Source organism: Ursus americanus, chromosome 16, assembly GCF_024610735.1.
Source record: "Ursus americanus isolate L20-20 chromosome 16, mUrsAme1.1.p, whole genome shotgun sequence".
Classification (NCBI taxonomy): Eukaryota; Metazoa; Chordata; class Mammalia; order Carnivora; family Ursidae; genus Ursus; species Ursus americanus.
The window spans coordinates 60,122,269-60,144,937 of record NC_142142.1 but is presented as its reverse complement, the minus strand read 5'-3'; the positions used below and the strand labels follow the sequence as shown (position 1 = coordinate 60,144,937).

The 22,669-nt window shown below is 40.9% G+C and overlaps 1 long non-coding RNA gene across 2 annotated transcripts in view; it reads left to right on the top strand.

The window, feature by feature from the left end:
- The window catches only part of LOC148108828 (uncharacterized), a 407,929-nt gene that overhangs the window by 88,150 nt on the left and 297,110 nt on the right, over positions 1-22,669 (top strand). For both annotated transcript variants that reach the window (XR_015727024.1, XR_015727023.1), the window contains exon 3: positions 12,404-12,486. This is a non-coding gene — a long non-coding RNA (uncharacterized LOC148108828). The remainder of the gene's footprint in view (positions 1-12,403; positions 12,487-22,669) is intronic.

Genomic DNA, 22,669 nt, shown 5'->3' with positions numbered 1-22,669 from the left:
AGGTGAGCAGTGGTGATCAGTGTGCAAATCCAGACCCTTCCCTCAAAGGAAGGGAAACATGGCAACTCCTCTCTCCTAGGCCACCCAGCTGTGGCTTCGGAGTTGACACTCGTCTCAGGTAGCAAATTCCTTCTCTTCAAATAAAAAAGTCTCCCTTCTCTCTTAGGTTCAGTCAGTCTTTACCTACTCCCTGTCTCTCCTCTCCAGCCTCAGTGGCCAGCCTTCTGGCCGTTCCCAAGGAACATTGGTGTCGTTGGTGATGTTCGGATGTCCAGCCACGTTCCTTCTTCCCCTCATACTCCTGAGACGCAGCTAAGGGGCCCAGGGAGGAGCGGCCCCCCCAGTCACTGCCCTGGGTCGTCTGTAATTCACGTTCCGGAGGCATGCAAACTCGCTGCCCAGAACCGCCGTCACTCTTACCCCATACCAGAGGCGCTTTGCCCACGGCTGGACAGTCAGCGGCGCTTCAATTCAGAGTTACGCTCCTTAGATTTTTTTTTTTGACATTAAACATTGTCCTGAAAGAGGACAATATTTAGAGGAAAGCCAGTAACAACCCATCTGTTGGAAAGTTACGTAAGAAGAAGTAGCTTTTCATGTTTCAGGTGTGTGTCACCAAGGTACATTCCATCTCCTGAAGCTGACAAACCATATTCAGTCTCCTGTTACGTATTACGGGATTGGAAGCAGCCGCGCTCCGCCGGCTTCTGCTTCCTAAGGCTTGCTATTAACGTGCCTGGCCAGGTGCCAGACATGTGTCTCCCACGAAGACCTGCTCTAACAGTACAGATGTCTAAATAGTTAAGCTGCCTTCCTCTGGATTGACTATAGATAATCAATATAGGATGTTTTGAAAAAATGTAAACAAAGAATGGAAAGCGAATCTTAGAAGACTTCTCCAGATGTCAGTCTTTGACATGATGGTGATGACTGGTGCATAGTAGGCTCTCAACATGTTTTGACTGAAAGGGTGAATGTATTATGGATGAATGAATAATTCATTCAATTATGATTGCTTGGCTTAATTCCAGGCCTGGGGTAAGGATAAACTGAAATAAAATTTGAGTATATATTGAAAAAATTATACTTCTTGTCAGACAGACTTGGATTGAGATCCTGCCGCTGGCATTTGCAAGCTACACCACGATAAGTGAGTCACTTAAGCTTCACACAGGACCTAGCCCATGGTGAGCGAGGGCTCGATAGGTGGGTGCTCTCATTGGCGGAAGGGCTGGTGTGGAATGCAGGGTGGTATTTTTTCCCCTCGTATTTGTCATCTGGCACTTTTGTAATATGTAGGTTTCTCTACAGGTCTAGCAGTCCATATTCCGCACGTTTTTTTTTTAAGTGACAGAGAAAGAATATATTTTATGCTATAAATATTGTCTCCCCCAGCACAAAAGTGAAACATTCTAAAAACTAAGATAAAAACTAGGAGATGTAAGCCACGGATGGTCCGGTGTCATATACTGGCTACCTGGATTTAGTAAATAATTCTTCATGCAGCCCATTATAGGTGGGGAGCTGTCAGTCATCTCTGCAGCTCGGGCGTTGATGGAGCCGAGTCTGGTGATTTAGCACCACACATTCAGGGGAGGGCTGGCTCTATGGTTTGCACCGTCCCCTCATAAATGTGCAGTATCCATTATAGGAATCGCTGAGCACAGTGTTGTTCGCATGAACTCATTTGTCATTTTAAGCCATTATTAAGAAAAGAATAAGGATTCCACCTATTGCACAGATTTATTTATTTCTAAGCCCAGAAGTCATTTGAAGCAAAATGGAGCCGCTGGTGTATGGACACACACGTGACCCGTTTCTGTCCTTCTCTGTTGTCCCATGAATTTTTCAATTCTTACTGAAGACTTTTGAGTCTTAAGACATTCTTTCTACCTTATTATTACAGTGCTGCCCCAGTTATCTGGAGATAGATGCCAGTAAATAGGCTGTGTTATACATAGTGTTTCCCGTGTATCTGAAATGAAGCCCTTTGGGGGCCAATTTATAGAAGGAGAGAACCAGTTAACTCAGGTAAACGTGGATTTTCCATATCCCACGCCATCAGCAATTCTTTCACATTTTGAGCGTAATATCTGGTAGGGACAGGTGTGGCATGTTCAGTGGTTTTTTTCCTATTAATAAAGTAGTCAAGTAAGAATCCCAAACAGTCCAAATGCTGTGACTTCAAATTACTGTTCGTGCATTCTCTATTTGTTTTTGTTTTTCCTGACTGTTCTCTCCGTGCGAGGCTGTGAATCATCCCCTTTGGCTCCTGCCAGGCCAGTCACCTCTCCTCTGTACTTCCTTCCCTTTCCTGATTCACTGTTCCCTGTGCCTCCTTGCTTCCCTCCCCTCTCCTCCCCCACTTTGCTTTCCTCCACAAGCTGTAGCTGAGGCCCGCTGTGGGCGTGGGCTGTGCGTGGTCCCCACTCCTGCCTCCTGCCCAGCGCCGTCCTGAAGGGAGCGCACTCGCAATGGACAGACAACATCCCACGTGCTGATTGATTCTAGAGAGCAGACCTCTAATTTATTTACAATTTAACAAAGAAAATACCATAAATTAATTACAGAAGTGCATATGAAGTGATACGGCAGCACATGGAAGACAACGTGTCTGGGTAATATGTCAAATAGGAACAGAAATGCTTAAAGAGCTAAGAACTTTTTCTCAGATTAAAATACCACCTTTAGCAAACAGGTGTTGGGATCACTCTTCTGTCGGCTTCATCTCTTTGGATTTGCTCATCTCCCGAGTGGCCCGATTTCCTGGGTTCTGTGGGGTTGGGCAGTTGTGATGTAACACCATCGGTTTGCAATAGAGCTGCCAGCTCATCCGTGTTCTTCTTTGCCGTTGTCCACCAGACATCCTGAGCCCCATTAGCCAGTGTGCTTGCCTCTGGGGATGATGTGTTTTAAGGTTAGAAAGTCATGCATCTGGTGTCTTTGGTCACTCTGCTGGGACAGAAAATGTAAAGGAATTGAGAATTATAATTTTTCACAAATCCTAGAAATGACAAAAAGTCTAATATACATTTAATTTTCTCCCCTGTATTTTACATTTTAGATGTGGTCTGAAAAGTTACTTTAATTTTACATTTCTCTAAATAGTTTTATATTTTGAAAATGCAGTTATAATTGGCTTTTTAAGGAAAACCAGTATGGGACACCATTCTGATAAGAAAGCATTTAATTGTGCTGTCCAGTTTCAACGCCTGCCGTTTCTTCTTCCAAATCATGCTGAAAGCATTTAAAATAGATGTCTTAGAAATCCTGCGGCCCCACAAAGCAATTCTGGGTTTCTTGTTTTTGGACTCAGTTCTGATTCCTGATATTCCACTATCCCTAGATGGGAAAACAGAAAAACTGTCTCCCTTTATTAGTTTCTTCTTCTTTTTTTTTTTGTTTTGATCTGTTATTCGTATTTAGACTTAAGCTAATAACTTTCCAGTCATTCTTTTATCCTAATATTTAAGGTAGTATTTTCCTTTACTAGCTTCACCATGTTCTCCGAGTTTGGATGTTCCGAGCTGTCAGTAGGACTTAATTCTAAACATTAATTTCCTTCTGATTTTTTTTGATACAAAAACTTTTCAAAGAAGTGCTCATTTTGATTTCGATTTCCAATTTGAGGACACTTTGTTCAGACACATGATTTCATTATACATATTCTTCAGTTCTTGAGAATTTGTTTTGTGATCGAGTATACTCTTTTCCATTAATGTCCCAGGTGCGTGTGACATTGTTCCAGAACTGTGAAAGGATATTTTAAATCACCCTGTGTGTGGAACTTGTCCAAGTTTTTGTGTCAGTGAATGTGTATCTTCTATTTGGGGTACAAGATTTCAGATGCATCTAGTGTATTCAAACATTCCATAAATTTGATATTATCAAGGTCTTTAAATTGATCAAGCTCAGTCTTCATTAGGTTATATAAGTGAACAAATCACTCCCCCATGAAAAGCAGGTGCTGATGAATGTGAAATCAAAACTTTGAAGGCCATTAAAGACGAGTCAATTCGTAATGTCACAGCAGTGCCCCAGACCTGGGCCTCCGATCCTTCTGGGCTTCTCCGTGTGAAGTGGGATGAGGCGTCTCTGAAGCTTACCTGTCAAATGCAAATAGTGACATCTGCCCTACCTTCTTGACAGAATTGTGAAGCAGAAGACAGGCACCGTAAGGCCAGTTCTGTGAGGATAACTTAAACAGCAAGGATATTTGGCAGACATTTTCTTTACTATTGGATATGCTTTACTTAGGAAAAATGAGATACCATTAAGTTATACAGAGACATTTTCCTTAGGGCGTTTTTTAAAAACATGTGTTCTACTTTGTTTAGTGAGGAGTAATGCAGTTGGCAAAGATCAAAATGAGCGAGGTTCGCCTCAGTCATCTCAAGATGGGCAGGGGTAGGACGCCTCGTGTGTTAGTGCAGGTGGAGGGGTCACAGCTGGTCAGCAAATACGAACAGGAGTTTATTTGCAAGTAGAGTCATTGCAGATGGAACCAAGTTAAAGTGAGATTGTCATGGATTAGGGTGGGTCCAACAATGATGTTGTCCCGGGGCCATGGGGCACTAAGGATTGCCAGCAACCACCAGAAACTAGAAGAGGCAAAGTGATTTCTTCCCTACAGCTTTCAGACAGAGCATGACCCGCTGACACCTTGATTGCAGACTTGCAGCCTCCAGAACTGTGAGAGGATATTTTAAATCACCCTGTTTGTGGTATTTTGTCAGGGCATACCCACAGAACAGATGCCCCAGGGGCCTGCCTTGGACATACTCTTTTAATTCCCCCCACTGAAAATCTAAACCATTCTTAGGAGTTCTGTGTCTACCATGGTCTATCTATTGAGCTCCAGTTCCATATTTTTCTCTCTCTCTTCAGTCTCCTCACCTACATTTCCTACTGGGGAACCACCTTAAATATATGGAGTCCATTCCCATTCTGTTACACCTGAACCCGAGTCACCCATTTCTATTCATGGCCCCTCCTTCTGGTTGCCCGGACTTCAAGTGAAGGGTTCCTCCTTGACTCCCTGTCTTCCTTTGCCAGTCCCACAGATGGAGCTGGTGTTCAGGGCCTTATGAACGGTAACACACCTGAGCTTATTCTTTGCTTTTATTATCACCTTCATCGGGCTAGCCCGGTGACGCTCTAGTGGCTTCACTTCTGTTTGTCTCTCACGCATTATCTTTATGTCCTTGGAAAATTCTGGTTGTAGTACTCCCTTGCTTAGATAACTTCAGCGCCTCATCCCAGACTTCCAGTAAGATCCACCCAGACAGGTTCCCACTTCCTTCAACGCATTTTCCTCTAAGCCCTTCATGTACACTCTTTAGCTCTATTAACATTTTTCTTCTCCAAGTTTTTATATCTTAGTGTGTTATTTCTTCTTCTTCTATCTGGATCACTCTTTACTTCTTTATCCACATGTTAAAATGTGACCTGTCATTCAAGTTCAAAGATGACCTCCTCTGGTCCTTACCAACACTGCTCCTGTTTTATGTTCTATGTACATGTCTTGTACACTGTGCTAGACTATAAGCTCAGGGAATAGAAGGACATTTTTTAATTTTTTTATTATGTTATGTTAGTCACCATACAGTACATCCTCAGTTTTTGATGTAGTGTTCCATGATTCATTACTTGCGTATAACACGCAGGGCTCCATGCAATACGTGCCCTCCTTAATCCCATCACCGGCCTATCCCAATCCCCCACCCCCCTCCCCCCTGAAGCCCTCAGTTTGTTTCCCAGAGTCCATAGTCTCTCGTGGTTCATTCCCCCTTCTGTTCACCCCCCCTTCATTCTTCCCTTCCTTCTCCTACCGATCTCCCTGCTATTTCTTATGTTCCATAAATGAGTGTAACCATATGATAATTGTTCTTTCTCTGCTTGACTTATTTCACTTAGCATAATCTCCTCCAGTCCCGTCCATGTTGCTGCAAATGTTGGGTAATCGTTCTTTCTGATAGCTGAGTAATATTCCATTGTATATATGGACCACACCTTCTTTATCCATTCGTCTGTCGAAGGGCATCTCGGCTCCTTCCACAATTTAGCTATTGTGGACAATGCTGCTATGAACATTGGGTTGCAGGTGCCCCTTCTCTTCATTACGTCTGTAATGTCTTTGGAAAGACATTCTTTAATATACACTTAACTCAGTGCCTTGGACATAGCAGACTCTGAATACATATCTTTTGAATGAATTAGTACCTATTTCAAGTGAAAAATCAATTATTTGATTATTTCTCCCTCTGTCTACTGATTGTGAACTTCCTTTTTACAATCTATATATTTCTGGCAGACAGCCCCCCCCCCCAAAAAAAACACCCTGCAGATCATTGTCTTCTTGTTCCCAATTATCAGAATAAAGCAAATTAAGGAAGGCTCTCTCAATTAAAACATGTTACTGTCCTGAGTCGCTGCCTGCATGATGTTTTTACATCTTCTTGGGAAATTGTGTGTCTATGTCAAATGGTTGGACCACGCACCGGCCATGTGAGGGATTAGCCTCCAGCACATTTGCTGAGTTGTGTGTGCTTAGTGGTAGGCAGAATATTCTTGGAGATAACTTGTTAACCATTTTAGCGTGGGGTGCTGGTGCTCCTTCACAGATGAGGTTGACAGGGCAAGTGTCTGTGACCCAGGTTTGGAAGAACCCCTTGGGGCTGGGCCAGGGTTCTGCGTCTCTGTGCTCAAGGCCACCCTAGCTTGGGAAAAGCTGAGCACAGGTGGTGCCGGGCGCCAGCGAGGAGCCACCCGAGGAAGATGTTCTCGCATGTGGACCTTTACTGAGAGCCCCCAGACTGCTCAGCGTTCTCCAGGGGGACATCAAGCCCATTGTTGTAGCTTCAGAGGTGTCGAATACTGTGTTCACGACACAAAAACTCAAAGGCTGGCTCTTCTGAACTTAACACATTGTATATCGCTTAATGCCCAGAGCGGGTGGATTTTAAAGCAATGCCTATTGCTGGTGCAGATCATTTTATGTCCTATTTTTTTTATCCATCTGAACTTTCTTGCTGTTAAATACTTCTTGGGAAGCTAATGCATATTCATTACAGGAAACCCCAAACTGAATAGAATGACGTTCTTCATGTTGCTTCTTCAAAGATAATGCTTCAAGCATGGAATGACATTAGAAAGGCCAACGGTAAAGAGTAAAATTATTTTAAAATGGGTAATGTTTACAGAGAAAAGGCTCAGGGTCCCAGAGGCAAAGGAGAGGTGACTTAAGATGATTTCATATTGTATTAACTTCCACAACAAAAGTTTTACATTCTATTCATCTTAGTGCTTCAAAGAGACTTGGGGTTTAGTGGAAACACACCCTGCTGTGGGTGTCCTAACAGGCCGTCCTCAGGCACGGTGACTAACTCGCAGGGTAATGCTGGGAAAGCACACTGCCTCTGAGGGGACCTCAGCTCCCTGCCTTGGCTGTGTGAGGCCGGGTGCAAGTCCGGGGTGTGTAGGATGCGGGCTGAAGAAGAGCACGGGCCTGTCGTACTGAGGGCTCCTGATGTGCGGGGCCCTGAGCTGAGCACTTCCCGCACATCAGCACGTTGGGTCTTCCCTGCTGCCTCGGGTGGCGGGAGCCCCCGCAGCCTGCTCTAGTCCGTTCAGATGGCAAGTGCCAGAGCCGAGATGGGAATAAATGTGTCCTACTCACCACTCCACTGCGCTGTAAGCACAGTGAGGGCGAGAGCTGAGTGGAAGGATCAGAAGGGGTTTTTTTTATTATTGTTTTTATTAAAAAGGGCTCCCCTTCTCTTTTCTTATTAAAAAAAAAACATGTTATCCAGGAAAAATTGTATTTCTTGAGAAGTTAAAGAGAATTAATACATGCATGAGACTCAATAGTGGAAAATATACCAGACTAGGATTCAGGACACCTGATATGTCCTCCCCAATCTGGCATTAACAAATGTTGGTATTTTGGGAAAGCCAAGTATCTCCTCTACGCCTCAGCTTCCTCATTTGTAAAATTGAAACAATTTTGCCCTGTTGAATGAAATGAGGCGGTGTGAGCAAAATATAAAATGTTTGAGGTGTAAAGCAGTGAGGAGGTAAATATTTATACACACATTCCCTCTTCAACCACCCTCCAATTCCTATCCTCCCCTTTGACTCCTGTCCAGAGAGAATGGAGAATTGGGGGACCAAGGTGGTTGGTATGAATATCTTGAAGAATTAGGTTAAATTTAACTGTGCATCTGGTGAGTTAATCTCGGTGGGACAGGAGTCTCTGGAGACCTGTAAGTCTGGATCATAGTAATGTGATGCAATTAGATGTCTTTTGATATGGAATAATTTAACTTTGCTAAAATAAGGCCTGGAATTAATGAAAAATCAGGAGGAAGGGAAGAGGGAGTGATGACGTCACTGCATTGCAACTGTTCATGCAATTTCTCTGTTTTTCTTTGTTCTTTGTGGATAAGAGTCAAAGTGTGTATAATACAGGCAGACCTCAGATGATGTGTCAAGTCTCCTCAGCAAGTTCCTCCTAGAGATTGGGCACTTCTGTCGCCTCCTCCCAAATTCATGTGGTGAAACCTAATCCCCAGTGTGATGGTATCTGGAGGTGAGGCATGTGGGAGGTGACTAGGCCATGAGGATGGAGCCCTCCTGAATGGGATTAGTGTCCTTATAGAAGAGACCCCAGAGAGCTCCCTTTCCCCTCCTGCTATGTAATGGCAGAGCAAGAACTGGGAAGCAGGCCCTTACTGGATGCCAGATTTGCTGGTGCCTTGATCTTGGACGTCCCAGCCTGTGGAACTGTGAGAAATAAGTTCCTGCTGTTTCCAAACCACCCAGTCTATGGTAATCTGTCAGAGCAGGCCAAATTGAGTAAGACAGTTCATCAATAACACTGAATTTTTCATGTGGACTGGGTTATATATAATAACAATAATATAAATCATATTTCTCTGCTATGATAGCTAGAGATAAAGTTAGTCTCAACCAAATATTGCTCTGAATTGACCAGTGACATGTGAAGTTCAGTCCTAATAGAGGAGAGGGGGATGTCATGGCCCATACAATTTCCATCTTTTTCTTCCTTAGGGTTTGTATTCATTTCTAAGGGCTGCCATATCAAATTACCCCAATGGTTCAAAACAACAGAAATACATTCTTTCTTTAGTTTTGGAGGCCAGATGTCTGATCCCAAGCTTCTTCCAGAGCCGTGGGGGGACGGAGCCTTCCTTGTGTCCACCAGACTCTGGTAGGCTCACACACCCTTGGCCTCGGGCAATATTCCTTCATCCTCTGCCTCTTTGTGTTGCCATCTTCTCTGTGTCTTTACTTGACCTTCTCCTTTGCATGTGTTTTTGTCCACATCTCCCGCTTCTTATCAGGGCACCAGTCATAAGTGAATTAGGGCCCATCCTAATGACCTTATTTCAATTTGATTGCATCTACGAAACCCCATTTCCCAACAAGGTCACCTTCACAGACAAAGGTGTTAGGACTCCAACATAGCTATTGTGGGGACACAGTTCAGCCCATAACAGAACTTTCTGGAGGTTTTTTTGTTTACTTCCAAATATGGGGGGCATGGGAGAGTTTAAGAAAGTTAATGAGGAAAAAAGATAAGGGATTGCAAGGTAAAACTACCTTTTGGACCAACAGAAATAAAAATTTGTTACCTACCACTTAGTTTGACTCATTTTCTCCTTCCTGGTCTATATGTGGTCCAGAGACAAGATTGGCAGAGGACTTACGGAGGCAGAGAGTGTGCTATGAACGTACCTCTAATAGAGTTGAGGGAAGGGGCTAAGAGAAGGGGACTGCAAGTCTGGTAGATCTGGGGACCAACACTGCCATTGCTAGCTGTGTGACTTTGGCCAAACTAACCAGCTTGTCCAAGTATCCTTTTCCTCATCTAGTGAGGAGATAGTTAACAATATGTACCTATGGGTTTTTTGTTTTTTTTTTAATTTATAGGGATTACTTGAGACAAAGAATGTAAAATGCATGTAATAGTACAATTCAAGCCCTAAAGATGTTGCATATAATTATTTCTCTGGACCCTTTACTAGGATATGGATTTCACCTTCTGTGTAATTTGTTAAAACACTACTTTAACTGTTTAATAATTTTTAAAGTATTTTAGAATATAAACATGACTGTTAGAATACATGGGATCATAATTTTTATAAGAAAATTTGTTCAAAAGTCTATTTTATTAGGTGTGAATTCAGAAAGTAGATGGGATAAACAACATTTAAAGCTGTTTTTTTTTTTCTTTAGTAATACTTAACAGTAGCAAACAAAAGTAATTTATCAAGGGACAAGTATTTCTCTAGAGGTATTGTGTCAGTTTCTTGTTCCCTGTAATTTCGAGAAACAGTGTTATGATTTTTTTCAATTTTCACTTTCTTGGGCTACGTTATATGAATGACAAATACCATTTCCTTGTGATCTTTATTCTGTCAAGAAAGACAAGCTTTGCAAAGTTCCTTTGAAATAAATTATTTCCAGAAGAAAAACATAAGTGAATTTTAGAATTGCAAATTATTACCCCTTATTGAAAAGGCTAATCTAGTCTAAAACATAAAATTATATTCGTTCATTATGTTTCAAAATGTACTTATTAGAAAAGATACATTCTGACTGTATTTTGTCCTGAGGAAAAATTAAATTTGTCAGAAGAGGAATATGCTTTTGTAGATAAATAATTAATAAAGAGGAAAGCTTTGCGCATCTATCAGGGGCTACAGAGAGGAATTTTAGGACACAGAAAAATTTGGCAACTCCTGTTATCTAATTCTGTTTGACTGAACACATTAAGATGTCATTGGTATTCTCTGCATTCTCTGAAGCCAAAATTGCTTTGAGCTGAAAGATATAGTCGTCTTTCCCATAGCAATGTGTTCTACCAATTTTCTTCTTGTTTTTTGCATCTTTTCACTTGGAATACAGCGCTATTCATGCTACAAAGAAAAGAGAAAATGCATCTGTTTTTAGGAAAAATCCTTTAGATACATAGTAGTTCCACTTTTCGTACCAAATAGGTTATATTCCTGATTAAAAAAAAGACATACTTGTTTATTCTCATTTGGAAAAAAACAGGAACAACAATTTGTCATTTGCTTTGATTTCTTGACTTGAAGATTTTTTTCCTCCTGAAAATCACTGATTTTCCTTTGCTAAAAAATGATCTTAGGTGACCGCCGTTCCCTTTTTGATAGGTTTGAGCTTCGTGTGTTCCTTACAATATCCTAACACACGAAGCTGACCCTCTGGGTTCGGAGGTGAGCCGGTTCTTCCCGTTCTTGTTCCCAAAAGCTCATTTCCCTCATCACTAGTCTGTGCGCTGCGCGAAGGCCGGGGCGTGCCTGTCTTGCTTACTAGCGCAGTGCCCACACAAATGTGAACCTTAAGGAATATGTATGATTTACATCCGTTCTCTATTCAGGGCAAGAATGCCCGAGCAAAGCTAAATGGTCTTTAAAGAACGTTTTTGTAGGTGACTTTATTTAGAGCCACGCAGGAATAACAGAATATGGATTACTTAGCTACAGTGTCCCTGAATTTTGAATTCACGTAGATAATAATATCCCATTACTTGACACTAACTGAGCAATAGTTGAGTATAGGGCCAGTAAGTAAAGGAACGCCCCCATTCCCCATGTGCAAGAAGTGGGAAAAAGACCACTTTAGACTCCTGAAGGGCTCAGGTTGTTAAAGAACTACGGAATAGTGGTCAAATTCCGTAACTGCCCCTCACTTGATAAAATTGGACAGAGAACATACATTCCATTGGAGGACTAATGACCTACGATGCATAGTAAATTTTTTTTTTAAGATTTTATTTATTTATTTGACAGAGACAGCCAGCGAGAGAGGGAACACAAGCAGGGGGAGTGGGAGAGGAAGAAGCAGGCTCCCAGCGGAGGAGCCTGATGTGGGGCTCGATCCCAGAGCACCGGGATCACGCCCTGAGCCGAACGCTTAACCGCTGTGCCACCCAGGCGCCCCTGCATAGTAAATTCTTGAACAACTCTGTATGAGGCCCTGCAGATAGAACGAAGAAATACATTATGGAACATTGACATAAGTCTTTTGCGTTGTATAGTTTGCTAATTTCCTATTTCATTAAGCTCTTCCTGACCTGAGAAATGCCAGCAAACACTGTGCCACAGAATAGTGTTTGTCAAGAAAAGATGTGACTGTCCAGGTATTCTGATTGAAAAGACTTAGGTCACAGTTCCTGTGTCTCATTAGGCTGTTACCATTAATATTCACGGAGAACAGGAGTCAACATTTTTTTTTCTTTCCCGGTAAAGCTTGTTTCAGAGTTGAGAGTTGGAGAACACAGAGAGAACTGGGCTGAATGAACAGCAAATATCATCAATGTAATAGACACATAAATCATTAATTTCTCTTCCAGGTGGCTTTCCCCTTCAATTTTAGACACTTCCAGAAATCCAGCGTAATCTACATCATGTGACTGCTCCAGATAGCTACCAGAAGGTAAGGGTAAAAACCACCACTACTTTCAGTAGACAGGATTATATTAATTGACTAACAATAAATATGCTTAACTTTTAATGAATTTCTTTTAAAAAAGTAAACCCACTGGAGAATATCTTTTATTTATGGCTCCCTCTTGCTTTTCTATTTAAGCTCCTAAACTGAAAGCTTGTTTTGGATGGAAAAATATTCATCTGGGTGACATGATATGACACAAGTCTTGCCCAGAGGCTAGATGTTTTTATGTGTCTGTATTCTCCAAGTCTGCCATTTTAATGGCAGTAACCATATCTAATAGGAATTCTAAAACCGGCTGTATCCTCCTGATTATCTTCTTTTCTAAACAGTTGTGAAAGAAAGGCATTTGGGCAGTATCCAGATGTCTAATACTTTAAAGAATCATCTTCCAAGTAGCAGTCACACAAGGGAACTGGAGCAATGGAATTTTCCGTTTTCCATAGTAGATTGGTTTCTTGAATCTTTGAAGGCTATTTTCTACCTTGGAAAATGAACACACATTAAAAGGCTCCTGTATCTCTGGACTATTAGAACCTTTGGGAAGGTCGCTTGAGGGCGTTAACATTGAGGTTGTTAACACTGATGGACAGCTCCTTCCCCAGCTCTATTGAAAAGCACTGGCTTCATCCAAAGGGCATTCTCCTGCCTACAAGAATTGCTTGTTAGGTTGGAAATGACTTTAGAAATCATGTCATTTAATGGAAGAGGCAACACAGGTAAGGGAAGTGAAATGACTTCTCTGAGGTTACAAAAACTAGAAAGTAGAGTCAAGACTGAATCTCAGACATGCTGATCAGTTAAATGGGTTCTTCACATATTTGTCATAGATGGTAGGATCTAGACCCATCTTTGCTTCATTTTAATGAGATTGTTTTCCTGTGCTTCATTTGCAATCATTCCATGAGCATAGTTTAGTCAAGTTTATGGTGACTCCTTGTAAATATTGATTAGTCAGTGGCTAGTTCAAAATGTCCATAAGAGTGGGAATGGGGACTAGAAAGTCAAAAACACAAAAAAATCATAGGGCCTCTTGTCAAAGTCAATTAAGGATGGTAAGGTGACAAGGTTTATAAGGGCTTACACTTAAGTGTCGAATGGTGTGTTTTGAGTTTGTGCATTTTAATTTGACTAAATGTCGACAAATGGTACTCTTATGGGTTGTACCAATTTACACTCCAACAAGGTAGCCTTTATTGTGTGCTTATTATGTGTTTGAATTGTACTAATTATTTTTGCACACATCAACTCCAATTGTAACAGTCTTACAGGTTTGGGTACCATTATTATTATTCTCATTTTAAGTATAAGAAGATGAGGCACAGAAATCAAGGAACTTGTTCAAGGTCATTCAACTAGTAAATGGCAGGGCTGAGATTTGAACCCAGGCTGTTCAATTCTGAATTGCATACACTTACTTCTCAATACCAGCTACTCTGCCCTCCCCAACAGTTGCTATTACCTAAATTTGTAATTTTTGAGAGTATGGTATTTGTTAAATTGTATTTAATTTTGCATTTTGCTAGTTAATAGGTTGATTTTTTTTTTTCAAAAGTGTATTGCTTTATTCCCCCCATTAGCTGTTCATATTTCTGTTGGATTGTTTGCCTGCTTGTTACTTGGAAGAGTTCCTTATAAATATTAAATATTCATCCCTTCTTGGTCATGAACATTGCAAATAAATTCTAAAATGCAGTGTATCTAATGAACTTTTAAGATTGTATTTGCTCTCTATCATGAAGTTGAACTTGTCCATATTTTTCTTAGTTTGTGCTTTTGGGGTCTTAAGTAATTCTTCCATGCTGCAAGGGTCTGAATATATTTGCTTGCATTTTTTATTGAAAAGTTTAGATTTCACATTTAGAATTTATTAGATCTGGAATTCAGTCTTATTTTGTGAGGTAGGGATCTAGTTTTTAAAAATAAATATATATAAAAATTACTACAGGAGCATTTATAGAAGAGACCGTTTCCATGCTGATTCATAGTGCTACTTCTATTGTATATATGCATCAGCTCTCTTGTCCAACTCTAGAACAATGACATCTTCTTTATCATAACTTTACATTAACTCTTGATTGGAGGCCCAACCGTCTAGTTTTTTAAATTGTCTTGGTTATTTTTGCCTATTTGCTCTTACGTGTGAATTTCAGATACTGTTGATATTTTGATTGGAATTACATAGGGTTTGTAGAAGAACATGCAGAAGACTGACATCTTTACACAGCTAATGAATTGTTGAAGACTGCACCAAAAACTAATGATGTCCTGTATGTTGGCTAATTGAGCGTAATAATAAAAAAGTCTTAAAATTCATGTCTAGATTATATCTCTCCATTTACCTAGGTCTTTAGAAAAGTCTTCCTATAAAATGTCATATATTTCTGCATAGAGGTCTTGAGCTTGCTTCAATAGGTTTATTTTTGTCTGTTTCATATTTCTACTGATAGTGTTATTATATCTTCATAAAATCGCATTCTGTAATCGTTCCTCTTTGACACCTAAGAATTAAGTTGAGGGGCGCTTGAGTGGCGCAGTTGGTTGGGCCACGATTCTTGGTTTCAGTTCAGGTCATGATTTCAGGGCTCATGAGATTAAGTCCTGGAATGGCTCTGTGTGCTCAGTGGGGAGTTTGTTTGAAGATTACCTTCCTCTGTCCCTCCCCCCACTCTGCCCCTCCCCCCACTGCACGTGTGTTCTCTCTTTCTCTCTATTTAAAATACGTAAATCTTTAAAAAAAAAAGAATTGAGTGTGTAAATTCATATTATTGCCCAGCATCTTTGTTGAATTCTTAAAATCCTAATAATTTTTTAAAGTTTAGATTCAGGACCATGGAGACCTCCTTTTAGTGGTTAAAGCTAAAGGCCTTGGCCCTCTCTCAGCTCTTTTATTTATTTATTTGAGAGAGACGGAGAGCAGAGAGAGCCCACACAAGTGGTGGGGAGGGGCAGGGGGAGAGGGAGAAGCAGATGCCCTGCTGAGAAAGGAGCCCGAGCTTGGGGGGGGGGGTGCTGGAGGCAGGGCTTGATCCCAGGACCCTAGGATCATGACCTGAGCTGAAGGCAGATGCTTAACCACTGAGTCACCCAGGCTCCCCTCTCCCTTCCTTCTAGAGGGGAAAGAAGATGATTTCCTCTTTCCTATAAAAATGTCTGGGTTCATAGTCTTGTGGTTTCTTGCCTGCAGTAGACCCCAATATGTGCAGGATTTATCATCAGGCTCTCATTGTGTCACCTCAGGGATAAGAATTGAGGTTAATAGGACCAGTATAATGATTTGTACTGGTGAGGGAGAGACCAGGAAAAATGGGAAGAGAAAAATTATGTTTCTTCTTGTTAATTTAGTGGTTTAGGGGTTCCTGGACCCCTGTTGTAGTATATATCCATACTTTAAAATCATGTGAGAACAGGTCTGTGATTTTCTCAGGGAGGCCTTGTATTTTATTTTATATATAATATATACACATTTATGTATACATACACAAATATACATTTAAATACATATATACATATAAATACATAATGTACATGTATGTACATTAATATAAATACACATATATGTGTAAGACCATATAATATGCATATGTGGTCATATAAATACACAAATATATGTATATGGCCAACTGCCTTTCCTGAATAGACAAACTTCTCTGATAACAAATGTTGTTATGGATCGTCTCACTCCTTCAGTGGAGTTATAGCATTTCAGGGGCTGAGAAACTTTCTAGACATTACAGTTCTAACTGCTGATCTTGCTCAAAACCAAGGCTTATTTTCCTATCCTCATGTAGCCACCACAAGCTATGCTCCTTGGCACCCAAGGCTGGAAAAGTCCCCAGCGTAGCTGCACTCTAACCACTTTAACTTTGTTTTTTGTTACTGACCTCTGAGGATTTCTCTTGCTTTCTCGATATCCAAAATGTACATTTAAAATAATGTTTGTCATGTTTTATCTAGTATTTTGAAAGGTGCTTTTCAGGGAGTTCAGTTTATTTCATTCTAGAAACAAAGTCCAAGAGTGTGTATCAAGCATTTTCTATTTTCTCTGTATCAGGTACTGAGGAAACAGATAAATGATAGATTTTTCTTGCCTGATGTAACACAAATTCTAAGATAGATGCAGAAACACGTAATTATGTTCAAGAGTAAGCACTGCTCTGTTAAAGGCTAGCAAAAACTGCCATGTGAACAGAATATAGGTAAGTATTCATCCTACTGGGCCCAAACGGGGGAAGGTATTACTAAAAATGCAATGGCTGAGCCAAGCCTAGAAGAATTGGTAGCATGCTGCCATAGGGCGGAAGAGGGCTTTTGTGTTCAAAGGCTTGGAGGCATGAAACGCACGTGTGGGAAGAGTGTGTAGACTTCCATGTTCCAGTGGTCACGCCTTGGACTGTTAGCATGGTCATTTGGTGTGGCACGAAGGAGGAGGAGGGCACGGGAATATCATGTGGAAAAGATGTGGGGGTGGAAGGACCACAACAGACAACTTTTGTTACTTAAATTGCGTCGATCCCACCCTGCTTGCCAGGTAAGAAATGAGAGTTTAAAGGAAGCCTGCCCTTTTTTTTTTTTTTTTTTTTTTTTTTTTTTTTTTAAGAGAACAAGGTCCACCCGCCATGGAATCCAGTATGTATGCCAATATCTACAAGATTCTTCCACAACAACCAACTCGAGCTATCGCTGAAAAAGATGTTGAGGTTTTTTTTTTTTTTTTTTTTTTTTCCCCAGGGTTTTAAGCTTGTCTAACTGTGATTCTCTCTAGAATAACCAACCAACTTGATTTACCCAAGACTGAGGGGATTCCTAGGACACAGAACTTTTAGTTTTGAAAACAGAAAGGTTGAAGGCAAACCAGGAAGATTTGATTATTTTAGATATTCCATTAGAATATTGGTCTCTCCAAGAGCAGCAAAAAGTTTAGAACATTGCGTGGCAGATAGTGATGTCCATAAATATTTGATACGTGAAAGAGTATTTTTTTTACCACACAGGAGAAAGCAAGAAAAACCATTAGACTTCATGCAAGGGAAAAACAGCCAAGCTGTTGACTGTCGACTTTGCAACGACTTAGGACAGCCGCTCTTGTAGGGGAACAGGGCCACCGTGAGGGAGGACAAAGACAAACAGGCCCTCAGCACTTAAAGACACAATGAAAAAATTCAGAGAGGCATTCCCTATGGATTATTCAGATTATTTTGAGGAAGAGATGGACATTTTAAAGGATTTTTCATGAAGGCTTCTCCTAGTCTTCCAGTGAACAGGTGAAGTTAAACCTCCATACTTTCTTTTCCAGCTTTTCTACTCTTTGGGGAGTATTACGGCTAATGGAAGTAAAGGCCATTGTAGAATTTAGTATTGTCTTATGTAATTTAGAGATTGGAGAATTGTGATGAGTTTTCCTCATCCGTTGTATTAAGTGCTGCTAGGATATGAGCAAGTCACAACAGGGTAGGGGGAGCAGAGAGGTGTGCGGGGTCTTGCCTTGGCCATAGCATATGCATACTGAGCTGTTCGGGGGGGGAGGTGCTGTTAGGATTAGGTTTCAAAATGGGGCTTGGACCCTGGTAATAGGGTATAGTCAACATGAGAGATACACTGTTGATCCCAAATTGTACTCCAAAATCATCTTATAAATGTGTAAAAGAGTCCAGAGAAATATAAAAAGGGAAATAGGATTCGCTTCAGTCCTGTTTGTCTATCTAATGTTGAGGATTCCTTATTTACCTGCTTATTTTCTTTTTTGGAAATAAAGTTATCCACGCCAATAGCATTGCCAACTGGGACATAGTCCTGTTTCTTAAAAAGAGGGCCCATTAATTTGAATGGTTATCTACACTTTGATTTATATTAATGTAATTCTGGAATAGCAGAAATAAACACAAATATATATATATATTTTATAAATGTTTTATAAACATATTTTATAAATTTTATATATATATGACACACATGCATGTGTCTGTGTGCGTGTGTGCGTGTGTTTATACTAAACTCGCCCACCCTGCACTTGAGGATCAATCTGAAAATTTCTGCTTGTGGGTTATACTGTTTTCTAGGCTGATAGATACTGAACAGCAGGAAAGGATTTATTGGCACAACTTAAAAACTTCTCAACTCCTTTAAAGAGACCAAATAAATCCTTTTCTCATTTGTTTTATTTCTGAAAATCATTCTCTTTTTTCATCATAAAGAAGAAGAAAGCTGTCCAGTTTAAAAAATGTTAGAAATCTGTAACAAATGGAAATGTGATGAGTTCTACAGCACACTATGTCCTAGGAATGAGGCTGTGTTTCCCATACAGGGAAAAAGGGATGTGTTGCAAAATCCCTTGTGAGATAACAAGGAAAACAGATATAGTCAGAGCTGAAGTGGAAATAGTGTTTAATCAAATACAGATAGTGAAAGAAAAAATTCCATCTATAAACCATAACAGGGCGGCATGACAGGCTGGGTTTTAATCTTATTACACGGAGAGAAGGTACGTGCTAAGCTGGAAGTTATTGTAATTACCTCCACTGGTGATTTACAGGATGGGTGAGAAAAAAAGTAATGAAACCAATTTCTCTCTCGCTTGCACTGGAGGCTTTTCTTAGGTCTTTGAATGTAGAGAATGGTAGACAATTACAGCAGAGGAATCTCATAGTAAAAAAAAAAATTGCAAAGTTGTGAAGAAATCAAACAAAATGATCAGAGCAGAATAGGGAAAGGAGAGTCAAGTTAAAAATGAAGGAAGTCCTGTTTATGAAACCCTTTTCTGCAAGACTTTGTTACAGGCCGTCCGTCTGTGCTGTAGAGCTCCTTCTGTTCCTCCAGCCCTTCATCCACCGGAGCGTGTAGCTTTCCATCCAGAAAGACGGCGCGGTGGACGCTCTTGGGCGTGACATCATTCGTGTCTCTGTGCACCTGACGTAGGAGGGTCATCTTTCTCTTGGCTACTGTTATGGTTCCTAAAATAGACGCTATCATTTTGAAATAAATTCTTGTGTTTTCTAAGCTTGGCTTTTCTGATGAGATCTTTTTATGTATTTTAAAATCCTTCCTTGCTAGGTGGAAATTAAGCAGGACTCTGTGAAATGAGTCTGAGTTGAAGGGAAAACAAGTGGCTACTATCAGATGTTGATCCTATGCTGTCTTACTCATCCTCAGGATACCTATCTCTGGATCCGAATTCCTTCTGTGGCAAATTGCCTGTTTTATGACTGCAAAACCTGACTTGTGACCTGCTAAATTTATCCCTCTGCTCTGGTCCCTATACATGTACATTCCTGATTTTGATTCTCCATCCCATGACTGGTGTGTATTCTTCTTGAAGCCCTGGCCTCTAGGAATCTGCCTCCCTACTCTGCCTTTCTCTTTCTTCCCCTGTCCTCCTGTTTCTCTCCCCATGTCCGGCCACCACGCTTATTCAGTCACTCACAGGGAACCCTTCACAGACAGCTAGTGTTCTTCAGTAACGGTCAATGTCTTCTCTCAACATAATCCTTCTCAGGCTTTGCCTTTGCTTAGATGTGTTTGGAGAAATACAGAAGTTATTATTTGATCATATGGTTTTATAATTTTTTTGTTCATAGAGGGTCTCACCTGCTGATGTCGGAAAAAAATCAGTAGGGAGAATATGGTGTAAACCAAGAGCTCCTGAGTCACTACAGTGGTTGAAAATTCCATGTCTTTCTACCAATTCTAAATTCATCGATCTCATGTCACACATGTCATAGCTCACTTACAAGAAATTAATACCAAGTGAGTGTGGTTGGGTAGTTAGAGAAGGATTGATAAGCTGCCTCTGGAGTTCTTCATCTTATAAACCTGACTAAAGTCTCGTTACCATTGACTATAGGACTCCAACTGACTCCTAGCTTGCTGCAGTAACCAAACCTGTAGCTTGCCTGTGCCCCATGCCGTCAGTTAAATGACAAAGGCTCTCTTGAAAGATGGCTGCCCCTGGGGGATTGGTGGCTCCCCTGTTCACCTAACTGGGGCCTTTGTGCTGCCATTTTGTTGAGAAGTCTATTCAAGATCTCCCCATGTCACGCAGCAGCCACCACCAGTGGCTCCCCTTTTGCCCTCCAGGCTCCTTAGGAACAGTGACCAGGATCACAAGAGCTGGTGAGGTGAGGTTATTTTGTACCTATTTATATTGTTTTGCTATTGTCTGGGTGGATGCAAGACTAAAGATGCTTCCCTTCTTTTATTTTGGTGGAATATTTCTTTGCATCACACCTGTCTAACCCATCCCAAGAGACTTTATTAAGATTGGATTTAGCAATAACAGGAATTGAGGAAATGTGAAACTTAAATATAATAACTACCTGTCATGACCGGTTAAAAATATGACAGAGATGCCACAGTGCCATGATACTTTGCACTAATCAGAACATCTTCTTCCCTAACTTCTGCAGTCTCATTAAAATCAGCCTCCACAGTGATTGTTCTACAATTTCTTCCTCCTATCAGGTCATTGTATCTGAACCTCTGAGATTCTAAAGCAGCTTCAGACGCCGAGGTCAAAGTGTGCTGCCCTAGTCCAATTACTCTAGCTCAGCCAGTCCTCACTGGCTTGCTCACATGCAATTATAAGACAGTGGACTTTCACCTTATTAGAAAGAGGCTGTTCAATCCATCAAAAACTGCCTTATGTATAGAAAGAGGAAATAGACAAACTTTACAAAGTATAATGCTACACGAACACCTTTTCTGAAGGAGAGAAGTATTTTGTGGAAGTTGTAATGAAAGTTTAAAAACAAGACTGAATTTCCTGTTTTGTTTTGCTTTGTTTTTTCCCAGCATGCAGTGGTTTTCTGAAATTCTGAGATTCCGAATCCCCACATGAATTTAACTCTAGTTAAATTCCCCAGGCAAGGGCAGGCGCGGGATGGGAAGAAATAGAGCTCTTACTTGAGCTGGGCTTCCGGACGCTGGACTTCCCCTGCTTCTAGGGAGTGGCATTAAGTGGGGTGCCCAAAGTAGAAGTTTAGTAAAATCTAGCGTCAAATCACTAGGTTGAACAAAACATTGGTCTGAAGGCGGAAAGGAAAAAGAGGAAGACTGATCAAAGGCCCATGGACTGTGGTTGGGGACAACGTGACTGAGCAAGTGGATTGTGGAGAGTGGATGGTAGGCAGAAGACTCCTTTTTGAAGGGTGTCTGTGGCTACTTCTGGGAGATGAGTAAGCTTTAAGGGTACTGGGCAGATGAGTTTCTCCTTTATTTTCACTTGGCTTGAGCTCTGTTTGAGTGGAATGTAGACCAGGAAGCTAATTTCAGTTTCAAGTCACACCTTGAAAGCTCAGGAGCATAACTGCCCTTGAGGACACGTTGAATCAGGAACAGTAGACAGACTCACAGGAAGATTGGGCTTGGGAGAAATGTACAGTGGTTAGCTTTTTGTCAGAGTTGTTCTCCCACCGTCCTCTTGATTCCTCAACAGCGTGTCACTTGGGTGGAGGTATGCGGGGCATCCGTAGGCAATTTCTCATCCTTTAGGTGAGTGATCCTTTAAGCAGAATCTTGAGGATTCCTGAAACCTTTTCAAGATGTTAATAATAACACAAACCTGTACATTTTTCTCCTTCTCAATTTCTTATGAGTATACAGTGGAGTTTTCCAGTGTGATATGCTAACAGATGGAATACAGGAACAGATGAGAATTTTACTCTTCCTAATAAGCGTTTTATCATTTGTAAGATGTAAAATAATGTCTTTCTTGTGACCGTATTTTTTTTGCTTTGATAAACATTCATAAAAATATATTGTATGAACACATTATTTTTTTTTTTTAAAGATTTTATTTATTTATTTGACACAGAGACAGCCAGTGAGAGACAAGCAGGGGGAGTGGGAGGGGAAGAAGCAGGATCCCAGCAGAGGAGCCCGATGTGGGGCTCGATCCCAGAACGCCAGGATCACGCCCTGAGCCGAAGACAGATGCTTAACAACTGAGGCACCCAGGTGCCCCTGTTTATTGTTTGTTTTAACTCAATTTGTAAAACTGTTTTTCGGGCTTAACTTCAAATATGGTTTACCTGTAAGCAAAAGCTTTTGGGGTCCTCAATGATTGTTGTGAGTACAAAGAAGTTCTGAGACCAGAAAGTAGGAACATTACTTTAGGTCTGTGGCTCCCTGTGCTGCCTATTCTCATGCTGGTAGAGTTGACTTCTGGTTCTGT